Source organism: Chlorocebus sabaeus, chromosome 10 (genome assembly GCF_047675955.1).
Source record: "Chlorocebus sabaeus isolate Y175 chromosome 10, mChlSab1.0.hap1, whole genome shotgun sequence".
NCBI classification, from domain to species: domain Eukaryota; kingdom Metazoa; phylum Chordata; class Mammalia; order Primates; family Cercopithecidae; genus Chlorocebus; species Chlorocebus sabaeus.
The window spans coordinates 105,433,269-105,445,415 of record NC_132913.1 but is presented as its reverse complement, the minus strand read 5'-3'; the positions used below and the strand labels follow the sequence as shown (position 1 = coordinate 105,445,415).

The window sequence follows — 12,147 nt, the reverse complement described above, 5'->3', positions numbered from 1 at the left end:
CTTTGTTTATGCAAAGCGCCTGGGCCTGGGAGCGGGCGCAGGTCAAGGTGAAGGCGAAGGCCCGGGGGCGGGGGCAGGGGCAGGCTGGGGAGTCGGGGGATGTGAGTTGGGGGCGCGGCGCGCAATCTGGGCGGTTACTGGGGGTGTCTGGTGGGGACCGAGCTCCGAGGGAGCGGCCTTTCAAGGTGTTTCTGCTAGTTCTCAAGGGGGAGAGGGGAAGGGGGAGGGGATCCATTTCAGTTACCCCGGGCCGCGCGAAGCCCCAGTTGGCCCAATTTGGCCAACTAGAAAACCTCAGTGTTCACAGCCACAGGACCCCCAGGGCAGGAGAAGCGGGTGGGTGGCCTAAATGGAGAATGAGGTCGGGGGTCAGGATTGGTTGGTCTGGAACCCCCTGAGAGACTGTCCCTTCCTCTTTATTGGCCAGGTCTCCTTTTGGTCCTCAGTTTCCCCGTGAGTATTTCCTGGCTGGTCTTGGTGGGAGAGGGAAACTGAGGCAAGAAGACTGGAGGGATTGCTGGGCCCTGGTTGGCCAGGCTGGCTCAGCCCCTGATGTATCCACTGAGGTTTGGACCCAGGAGTCATATATCAGCTTCTCGGAATAACAGGGGGTGGGGGATCCGCACCAAGATGGGTTATGAGTTTGGGAAGGAAATGGTTCTGTCCAATGGCTCAGCTCTGTCGGGGGGTGGAAACGGCATTCCTTGCCTTTCCCTTGCAAAAAATGTCTGCACCTTCTCCCATCCTTGCTTGTAACCCTCCTTGCCTTTTCACTCCCTGCGTTTGCTCTTCATATTTGATCTTTCAAGGAGTTCAGGGAGTAGAAGAAGATGCTTCCAAAAGGAGCATTCATTGAGCAGTTGGGGACTTGTATCTGGTGCATTTCATGTTTTGCTTCTTATTAGCTGGGTGGCCTTGGGCAAGTTATGTACCTCTGTGAGCCTCTGTTTCATCCTCAAGGATATGGGAATAAGAAGCCTACCTCATAAAGTTGTTATGAGAATTCAATGAGATAATGTATGTGAAGTGCCCAGCCCAGTGCCTGGCATAGGGTGGGTGCTCAAAAATGTCGTGACTGATGCTCAGCTACTGGGAACTTGGAGGGACAAGTGTTACCTTGGAGAAGGGGTGCTGATGGATCAAGCAGTTCTGGGAGGAATCTTCCTCCAAAGAAACTTTACTTAAGCCAAGCACACACCTTGCTGGAGGGCGTCTCCATCTGTAGACTCCAGCTTGGAATGTTCCCCTTGCAGAGGTGCAGAGGGCCTGGCTTGCAGCAGGTACCTCCATGCAGTGAGTTTTCTGCCCCTTCCCTTGTCTTCTGCTTTCCTGTGGCCTCCCTCAGCCTGTTCTCCCCTGGAGAGAGAGTACGTTTCTGCTTCTCCTTCCACCTCCCTCCTTGTTCTATTTATCCAGAGCAGAGGGTTTTTTTTTTGCCTTAAACACCAGAACTTTCCAGTTTTCTTGCTCCTCCCCAATCTACCCCTTCTTCTTTCCCTTCCTGCAACCTTTTCTCTTAATAGCAATGGACATTTGTACAGTGCTTTGGATCTTAGACAGCATTTCACACGCATTATCAGACTTTGTTCTTTTAATTCCTTTAGAGCATAAAACATTGGCCAAAAGATCCTGTTGTTTTACAGATGAGGAAACTGAGGCGCCCCAGGTTGAGTGACATCCTCAAGGTGTCCCAGTGTAATTCTTCACCTGCTCTCTGTCCCTGGGCCTTTGTGCTTCCTTTTCCTTGTCCCTCACTGCCTACTGGCATGCATTTCTCCATCCTTGCCTGCCACTCCTCCTTTTTCTTTCCATCTCTTGACAACAGCAGGATACATTTAGGGAGGATAACGGGATAAACTTACGGGCAGTGAGGATCTGATTAGGGGAGATGGGTGGCCCAGAGAGGCCCAGAAAGATGTGACAGATGGCCCCTTGTCATGCAGTAGCCTTGTGCATGGGAGCAGGTAAATACCGAAGATGACTTTTTGGGGGCATAGCCTACTTCAGGAGTCTCACGTGTGCTGGGGGCTCAGAATGCACCAGGCTGCAGCAGTCCTGCTCTGCCCTGCTCAAGGAGGCCTCCTAAGTGGAGGAGAGGGTATACTGGCAGGGCAGTAACCAGAGAGACAGATGGGCTTTGTATAGGAGTTTCCTCTATAGGGAATGGGACCCACTGGTGGTGAGCGCTCCACCCAGCTGGTGGGTCTCTCCCTGAAACCACAGCTCTTACTGCTGCCCTGCCTTTTTCTCCTGCTGGGAAGGGCAGCGGGAGCCACAGAGCCACAGCAGAGCTCTATACTGTGGATTTTATAGCCTTGTCAACTTGGAGGTCATCTTGTCCATCCCCTGCTTCTAGGCAGGATGCATTAATGAATGTTTAGTAATCTCCTTCCATGAGCCAGACACTGTTCCAAGTGAACAGATAGAGAAGGTCTTGGCCCTCATGGGTCTTGCAACAGGGGAGACAGGCACTAAATAGGCAAGCAAATTTTGAAGCGAATGAGCTGGAGCAACAGGTTAGAGAAGAATTCTGCTAAGGTAGCCCAGGAAGACTCCTTGGAGGAAGAGTTGTGTGAGGTGGGACCCAGATGATGATGTAGGGGAGGAGAAAGAGCAGGTGCAAAGGCCCTGAGGTGAGAGGAGCTTGTTACACTTGAAAGAGGGCTGGAGAGTAGTGAGTGCTGGGGAGTTTGGGCCTGAGGGATGCGATTGGATTTCCACTCTGAGAAGGCCATTCTGGCCTTGAGCAGGCACCCGGATGGGAGTAGGGACATGGGCCAAGAAGCTGCTGGTGTTGCCTACTCGAGACAGCCTGGTGGCTTAGTCCATGGTGCTCGCCAGAAAGGCAGTGAGGAGAAGCTGGGTCTGGGATGCCTTCTGAGGGAGAGCTGGAGCCTCACTGAGCCATCGGATGTTGGGTGTGAGAGTGGGAGTGGGCTTAAAGATGACTCCCAGGTTTTGGCCAGAGTAGTTGGGTGCACATGGTTTCACTTACTGAGATAGATGAGGTGTGTGAGAAATTTCTAGGAAAGATGGCTCCAGGGTTTCAGCTTTGCTTGGTCTCCTTTCACAGTACCACCATGCACTTGGGGTTTCTTGCTGATGTTGATCCTTCCCTATTCAGCCTGCTCTAGCCACTCCTCCGCTAAGTGGCTGCTTCCTAATGCCTTCACACACCACCCTCAGACTGTTCCTGCAGCACGAAGCGATGGTTCTGACAGGGGCTGTGTTATGTATATGGAGTGATATGGTGTAATAAATGGCCCCCAGATTTAGTAGCTTAAAATAGCATCAAACACTTATTATCTCATGATAATAAATGTTTTTGGGGGGGTCAGGATGTTGGGAGTGGCTTAGCTGACTGGTTCTGACTAGGGGTCTCTCATGGGGTTGCAGTTGAGATGTTGGCTGGGGCTGTAGTCTTCTGAAGGCCTGACAGGCTACAGGATCATTTTCCAAGGTGGTTCTGTCATGTGGCTATCAAGTTGGGATTGGCTGTTGCCAGGTAGCCTCAGTTTCTTGCCACACGAACCTCTCCATAGGGCTGCTTGAGTGTCCTTACAACATGGTGGCTGGTTTCCCAAGAGTGAATGAATGATTCAAGAGAGAGCAAGGCAGAATTCACAATGTCTTTTATACACTATCCTTGGAAGACACACTGTTGTTTCTGCAATATCCTATTGGTTACATAGGTCAGCCTTATTCAGTGTGGAAAGAATCTACATAAGGGCTTGAATACCATGAGGCAAGAATCAGTGGGGGCCATCTTGCAGGGTGACACTATAGAGGCCCAGAGACAGGGCAATGCAGACCTGGCAGCTAGGAGGCCATGGGAGTGTTGGGAAGGGCAGGGTACGGGAATCAGACCTACTTGGGTCTGATTGAACTCTACCCCCGCTGCTTTCCAGATATGTGAGCTGGGTTGCAGAGGATTAAATGCACATTGGCATATAGTAGGCACCTTTCTCCTTTCTTGGAACGATAGTTAAAGCCTGGAAAGAATCACAGATATTCTGTTCCCAGCTCTCTGCCACTTGGACGTGCTTGAGAGAAAATGCTCCTGCTGGTAGAGGTAGAGCTTCAGTGCCGGCTCACAGTCAATGTTATCTATGTGTTGATTGCGCATCGGAAGGCTGGGAGCTAGGTTCCACCCCAGCTTCCCGAATAGTACCTAGTCCATAGTAGGAGTGCCAATAAAGGGATAGAAGGATGGAATAAAGGAATTTTGAGAAACAAGTCCTTCCTTTCTGGGGAGAGGCTGAGGGGATGGAGGAAAGCAGGAGAGAAGTAGCAGCAAAATCACTTTAAATACCCCTCCCAAAAGCCTTCCTACCTTCTGACACAGAGGGTGCTCCAAATAATAATTCTAATCATATTCCTTTTTCTAATTGGGGTATGATTCACACTCTCAATTATACAAAACTCAAATGTACATTCTGATAGATTTGTACATACCTGAGAACCAGATCATGATCTAGAACATTCCCAGCACCCAAAAAGCAACCCCTATGTTCCTTCAAGTCAATATGCCCCAAAGGTAATTGCTATCTTTATCTGTATCATCAGAGATCAGTTTTGCTTGTTCTTGAATGTTCATTGAAATGGAATCACACAGTATGTTTGCTTTTGTGTCTGGCGTATTTCGCTCAGCGTTATGTCTGGGAGGCTCATCGTGTTCTTGTGGGCTGCAGGAGCTCATTCTTTTTAATTGCTATGTTGTATTCCATTATGTGAAGAAACCACAATGTATTTATCCATTCCACTGTTGATTCCCATTTGGGTTCTTTCCAGTTTGGGACTGTTAGGAGCAGACCTGCTATGAACCCTTAGTCACCTCTCTCTACACAGAACTTTGTAATCTACAACATGTTTTCCCTCGTCTTTGTAGTTCTGTGAGGTGGGCAGGGCTCACAGTGGCCCCATTGTACAGATCCAACATCCAGGCCCCATGATGGTGCCCACCTTGGCTAATGGCACCTTGGCATAGGGGCCTTGGATGTGATTGTGGTCTGCTCTGGGTTAAATGGGCAGGGAGCAGGTGAGGAGAGAGAACAAGAGTGAAAGCATCAGACACTGAAGAGAGGGACCTGGGTCAGAGCCAGGAATCTTACTGTAGTTCATGGAAACCCCATTCTCCAGCCCTCCCACTACATCTCCTGAAGGAAGTGAGTTCCCAGTCTCCCTTAGTTCCCACCCTTACCCCTCATTGGGATCCTTATCTGTCCCCAGTTGTTTCTCTCCTGTTGAGGATTTAAAATGAATGGCCCAGGACTTGTCTTCCAATTTTTTTTTTTTCTTTTTTCAGAGACTGGATCTCACTGTGTTGCCCAGGGCAGAGTGCAGTGGTGTGGTCATGATTCACCACAGCCTCGATTTCATGGGCTCAAGCCATCCTCAGTCCTCCCAGCTCAGCCTCCCGAGTCTGAGCTGGGACTGCAGTGTGTGCCACCATACCTGGCTAATTTTTTTTTTTTTTTACTTTTTGTAGAGATGGGGCTCACCATGTTGCTCAGGCTGGTCTTGAACTCCTGGGCTCAAGTGATCTGGCTGCCTTGGCCTCCCAAAGTGCTGAGATTACAGGCATGAGCCACCACACCCTGCCTACCTTCCACTTTTATGTTAGCACATGTGCTGTGTGTATATAGCAGCTTTTCTTCCATTTTGCTTTTCTCTTCTGTCCCCTGCTGTATGACTCCATAACTTTCAAATAAGTTTTATTTGTATATTTATTATTTTAAGTAGACTTTTAATTTTAGAATAGTCTTAGGTTTACAGAAAAGTTGCAAAGGATAGTACAGAAAGTTCCTGGGTGGCAAGCACCCAGTTTCCCCTAGCCCCTGGATACATTTTGGAAAATGCTTTCCTCCCTGCTGATCCTCACTCCTTGTTTTGAAATAGCAGTTTCAGTTGACAACAGCAGCGTCTTCCAGTCAAATACTCTTTGTCCACTGCAGGTCAAGACAAGAGTTCAGTGAAAAGACCAGGCAGCTGCTGGGCAGGCAGATGGCCCAGGCCTCAGCCTCTTGGGTGGCTCTTTCTTACCCACTGGCTTCCTTCCTTAGCTCTCTGTTACCTCTTTCCAGGCCCTGTAACTTTCCTGTCCCAAGTACCAACTGAGGCGGAGGGAGGAGGCTGCAGCAACAACTTGGTCTCCTCCCCTGTACCAAAAGAGCTTAAATCTCATCCTTTAAGCTTGAAAGGAAAGGAAATCCCATAATTAACCCCCACCTTTCAGTCTCATTGCGCATTACCTTTCCTGCTAGTCTTGTAAACACACCTGCAGCCTTCTTTTACAGTTAGGCTGGAGGCTTGTATTCTCCTGCTAGCGTAAATACCTGGGTGGGAGGAGGTTCATGGCCCCAGGACCCATCGATGGCTCTGAGCTTAGTGGAGTGTTTAAGCTCTTTGACTTTGGAGACAGGCTTAAGTTTAAATCCCAGCTGCATCAACTGTGTGAACTAACTGTGTGATCTTGGGCAAGTTACTGAACTTCTCTGGACCCCAGCTTCCTCATCTGTAACACGGTGATTCTAGCAGTATTTATCTTGTAGAGCTCTTGTGAGTGCTGGGAATGGTAACACTACTAAAATGTTAAGCTCAAAACTCACTTGTTAAAAAGTTGCTAACATGTGTTTATTATTTTGTATTCTTCTGGCCTTCTACCTCCTGTAAGGTGGAGAGAATCTGAGAGATCAACAAAGTTTTCTGTGGGCAGTGGTGTGAAGACGAGATAGACATTGCTTTTGTTTTTCCTTCTTTTCTCTCTCTCCATTATCAAGGAAGAGTGAGGAAATTCTATAGGCAAATATAGTATATCTTTTGCTTCTTCGCCTGCCCTATGGCCCCTGATATCTCTAGCAGTGGTTTGAAGTCTTGTCTGCACATTAGAATCACTTGGGTGCTTTAAGAAAACCAATATCTGTATTCTACTCCCTGGAGATTCTGATTTAATTTGTTTTGGCTACGACCTGACCTGGGCATTGGGATTTTCAAAAGTGGTAACCAGTGGTGGGAATGTAAAATGGTACAACCACTCTAGAAACAGTTTGTCCATTTCTTATAAAATTCAACATACACTTGCTGTATGACCCAGAAATTCCACTCCAAGATATTTATATGACAGAAGTAAACACATGTCTGTAAAAAGACTTGTTCACAAATATTCATAGCAGCTTTATTTCCAATAGCCCCTAACTGGAACGAACCTTAATATTCAATGACTAGGTGAATGGATAAAGAAATTGTGATGTCATAGTACAGTGGGATACTACACTGCAATAGAAAGGAATCATCTATGCGCAACGGTGTGGATGAACCTCTAAAACATCGTGCTGAAAGAAGCCAGACACAAAAAGGGCACATATTGAGTGATTTCCTTTTAATGCATTTTGGAAAAGACAAATCGCTAGTGACAGAGCAGGTTAGTAGTTCCCTGGAGTTGGGAGTGGTGGGGAGATCGGCTGCAAAGGTGTGTGAAGGAACTTCCTTGGGGGGTGGAAATGTTCTCTATCTTGATTGTGGTAATTATGCGTGCACCTGTCAAAACCCGTTGAACTCTATTCCTAAAAGGGATGCATTTTATTGTATGTAAATTATATCATAATAAAGTTTATTTTAATAACATTTCCCATGTGCACTTCCTTTGCAGTCACATTTGAGAACCATTGGTCTATGGCTTCTGGAGACCAAGCCCTGTCTTTGTCTTCTTGGCCAGCGCTAGCCCAATACCATGTATTTAATAGTGCTTCCTGGGGTTGAGGGCTTAATTTCCCGTTTTTTTTTTTTTTTTTTAAACAACTTTATTGAGGTATAACTAATTCACATACCATACAATATGCGCATTTAAAGTATACAATTCAATGATTTTTTTTGTAGCATCACAGAGTTATGTGACCATCACTGCAGTCAATCTTAGAAGATTTTCAGCAGCTCGGAAAGAAACCCTGTACCCTTTAGCTTGAACTCCTAATCCCTCTATCTCTCCCCCACCCCACCCCAACAATCAGTAGCCACTAATCTTTCTGTCTCTATATATTTGCTGACTGATGATTTCATAGCTGTGGACTTCAGGACTGGCTTCTTTTTCTTTGCATAATATTTTCAAAGTATGTCTATGCTGTAGCTCCCTTTTTATGGTTGAGTAATATTCCATTGTATGAGTGTAGCCCATTTTGTTTTCCCATTCATCATTTGGTGGACATTTGGGTTGTTTCATTTTTTGGTTATTATGACTAATATTGCCATGAGGATTCATGTACAGGTTTTTGTGTGGAAATCTGTTTTCATTTCTCTTGGGTGTGTGTAGTTGGGAGTGGAATTGTGGAGTCATAGGGTAACTCTATGTTTATTGTTTTGAGGTGCTGCTCAGCTGTTTTACACAATAGCTTATAATGGTTTTCTAGGGCTGTCCTAAAAAAGTGTCACAAACTAGGTGACTTAAAACAACAGAAATGTATTGTCTCACAGTTCTGGAGGCTGGAAGTCAAAAATCAAGGTGTTGGCAGGGCTGTGCTCCCTCTGAAACGTGCAGGGGCCCTTCCTTGCCTCTTCCCAGCTTCTGGAGGTCTCTAGCAATCTTTGGTGTCCCTTGGCTTGTAGATGCATCACCCATCCTCTGTCTTCACATGGTGGCCTCCCTGTATCCTCACATCATCTTCCCTCTGTGTCTGTGTGTCTCTGTGTCCAAATTTTTTTTTATCAGGAACTGTCATAGTTGGTTGAGGCCCATCCTCATGACCCCATTTTAGACCTTGATTACATCTGTAAAGACCCTACTTTCAAAAAGGTGCTGGGGGTTAGGACTTCAGCACATCTTTTGTGAGGGACATAATTCAACCCATAACATAGCTGTGCCATTTTACATTCTTGCCAGCAATATGTGAAGGTTCCAATTTTTCCACATCCTTGTCAACACTTGTTATTATCTGACTTTTTGATTGTAGCCATTCTAGTGGATGTCAAGTGGTAGCTCATCGTGGTTTTGATTTGATTTCCTTGATGACTAATGATGTTGAGTGTCTTTTCATGTGTTTATTATTTGTGTATCTTTTTTAGAGAAATGTTTATTGACATTCTTTGTTCATTTAAAAAATTGGGTTATTTGTCTTTTATTATTGAGTTGTAAAAGTTCTTTATATGTTCAGGATACAAATTCCTTATCAAATATATGATCTGAATTTTTTTCCATTCTCTGGTTGTTTTAAAAGCCAGTTTTGAATTTAGATGAGTCTATTTATTTTTTCTTTAGTGGCTTATGCTTTTGCTTTCATATCTAAGAATTTATTGCCAAATCCAAGGTCACAAAGATTTACCCCTGTTTTCTTCTAAGAGTTTACAGTTGGTTCTTACATTTAGGTCTTTTATCCATTTTGAGTCAATTTTTATGTATGGTGTGAAGTAAGGTAAATACTGTTTTGCATGTGGTTATCCATTTGTTCCAGCACTATTTGGTGAAAAGATATTCCCCACTGAATGATCTTGGCATCATTTGTATTAAGTTTCAAAACTGGGAAGTGTGAATTCTCTGACTTCATTCTTTTTCAAGGTTGTCTTGGCTATTCTATGTCCCTTAAACAAATTTTAGGATCAGCCTGTCAATTTCTACAAAGAAGCCAGTTGGAATTCTGATAGGGTTTGCACCGAATCTGTAGGCCAATTGGGGGAGTATTGCCATCTTAATGATTTTGAGGCTGGGAGTGGGGGCTCATGCCTGTAATCCCAGCACTTTGGGAAGCCAAGGTGGGTGGATCACTTGAGGTAGGTCAGGAGTTCGAGACCAACCTGACCAACATGATGAAACCCCATCTCTAGTAAAAATACAAAAATTAGTCAGGCACGGTGGTGCACAGCTGTAATCCCAGCTACTCAGGAGGCTGAGTTCCGAGGATCTCTTGAACCCGGGAGGCGGAGGTTGCAGTGAGCTAAGATTGCTCCACTGCACTCCAGCGTGGGTGACAGAGTGAGACTTTAATCAAAACAAAAACCAAGAAACACCAAAAAACAATTTTGTGTTTTCCGATTCATGAGCTTGAGATGTGTTTATATTTATTTATATCTTCTTTAATTTATTTCAACAATATTTTGTAATTTTCAGAGTATACATTTTTTACTTCTTTTGTGAAGTTTTTCTTTAGTATTTTGTTCTTTTCAATGCTGTTTTAAATGGAGTTGTTCTTAATTTCATTTTTAGATCATTCATTGTCAGTATATAAAACATAATTGATTTTGTGTAGTGATGATTTATCTTACAATCATCACTATTTATTAGTTCTAATAGTTTTTAAAGGATTCCTTAGGATTTTCTACATACAAGATGGTGTCCTCTGTGAATATAGTTTTAGTTCTTCCTTTCCAACCGGGATGCTTTTTATTTCATTTTTTGCCTAATGTCCTGACTAGAAATTTTAGTACAATGTTACTAGAAGTGGCAAGAGCAGAAATCGTTGTCTAGTTCCCGAACTTAGGAGGAAACTATCCAATATTTCATGACTAAGCATGATATTAGCTGTGGGTTTTTCATAGATGCCCTTCATCAGGTTGAGGAAGTTTCCTTCTTTTCCTAGTTTGTAGAATGCTTTTAAAATCATGAAACGGTGTTGGATTTTGTCAAATTCTTTCAGTGATGATCATGTGGTTTTTGTTTTTTTAGTCTATTGATATAGTATATTACATTAATTGATTTTCAGTTGTTAAAACCACCTTTCATTCCTGGGATAAGTCCCATTTGGTCATGGTGTATAATTCTCCTTCTTAAATGTTTCTGGATTCACTTTGCTAGCATTTTGTTGAGAATTTTTGCATCTATATTCAAAAGAGATATTGGATGGTAGTTTTCTTTTTCCTGTGATATCTTTGTTTGGTTTTGGCCTCATAGAATGATTTGAGAAGTGTTTGTTTCTCTTCTGCGTTTTGGAAGAATTTGTAAAGAATTAGTATTGATTCTTCTTTAAAAGTTTGTGGAGAACATGTAAACCTGTGAAGCCATCTGGACCTGGGCTTTTCTTTGTGTGTAGTTTTTTGATTGCCAGTTCAATATCTTAATTTATTATGGATCTATTCAGACTTCTAATTTCTTCTTGCATCAGTTTTGGTAGTTTGTGCCTTTCTGGGAATTTGTCTATTTTATCTTAGTTATCTGATTTATTCGTGGTATTTCTTCATAATTCTTTTTATTTCTGTAAGGTTGATAGCAATGTCCCCTCTTTCATTTCTAATTTGTGTAATTTGAGTCTTCTTTCTTTGAATCTTAATCAATCTAGCTAAAGGTTTGCCAATTTTGTTGATCTTTTCAAAGAATTTACCTTTTCCTTGCTTTTGCTTATAGCCATTGTTTATTTTTTATTTTTATTTTTATTTATTTATTTTGAGACAGAGTCTCAGTCTGTCGCCCAGGGTGGAGTGCAGTGGTGTGATCTCGGCTCACTGCAAGCTCCGCCTCCTGGGTTCACGCCATTCTCCTGCCTCAGCCTCCCAAGTAGCTGGGACTACAGGCAGCACCTGCCCCACCATGCCTGGCTAATTTTTTTGTATTTTTAGTAGAGACGGGGTTTCACTGTGTTAGCCAGGATGGTCTGAATCTCCTGACCTCATGATCTGCCTGCTTTGGCCTCCCTAAGTGCTGGGATTACAGGTGTGAGCCACTGTGCCTGGCCTATAGCCACTCTTTATTAAGTATCCCCTGCTTGGTGACTACTTGACACTCTTCTCATTTAATCCTTGAAACACCACACATAAAGCAGATGTGATTGTTCACACTGTCAAATGGGCCATTGAAGGGAAAGTCTTATACCAGTTATGCAACCAGCGGGCAGTGACGTGGGCTTCCTGCTCAGGTCTGAGAGTCTGGCTCTAACATCTGATAGATTTCAGTAGAGCAAGGGACCTCTCTTGTTCTACACTCACTCAGCCTCTACTCCCCACAGCTGTGACTTCATGATTTTCTGACTTTATCATTGCTTAGGGGAGAGCGATGGGTCAGTGTTCCCTCGGGGTGTTCACTGAGCCTCACCATTGCTTGGTGAGCCTGTTCAGCATACTCCTGCCCTCTCAAGTTTGGCTCAGTGCATCTGGGGTTAGACCTAGCGATCTGCATTATTTTTCAACATCTGATGCTGGAGTCCCTGGCAGCACTTGAGGAGCCCGTGTTTG

The 12,147-nt window shown here is 44.4% G+C and overlaps 1 protein-coding gene across 3 annotated transcripts in view; it reads left to right on the top strand.

Annotated features, from left to right (window-relative positions):
* TNS1 (tensin 1) overlaps positions 1 to 12,147 on the top strand; it is a 205,141-nt gene that overhangs the window by 24,967 nt on the left and 168,027 nt on the right. The gene's annotated exons all lie outside the window — the stretch shown is intronic.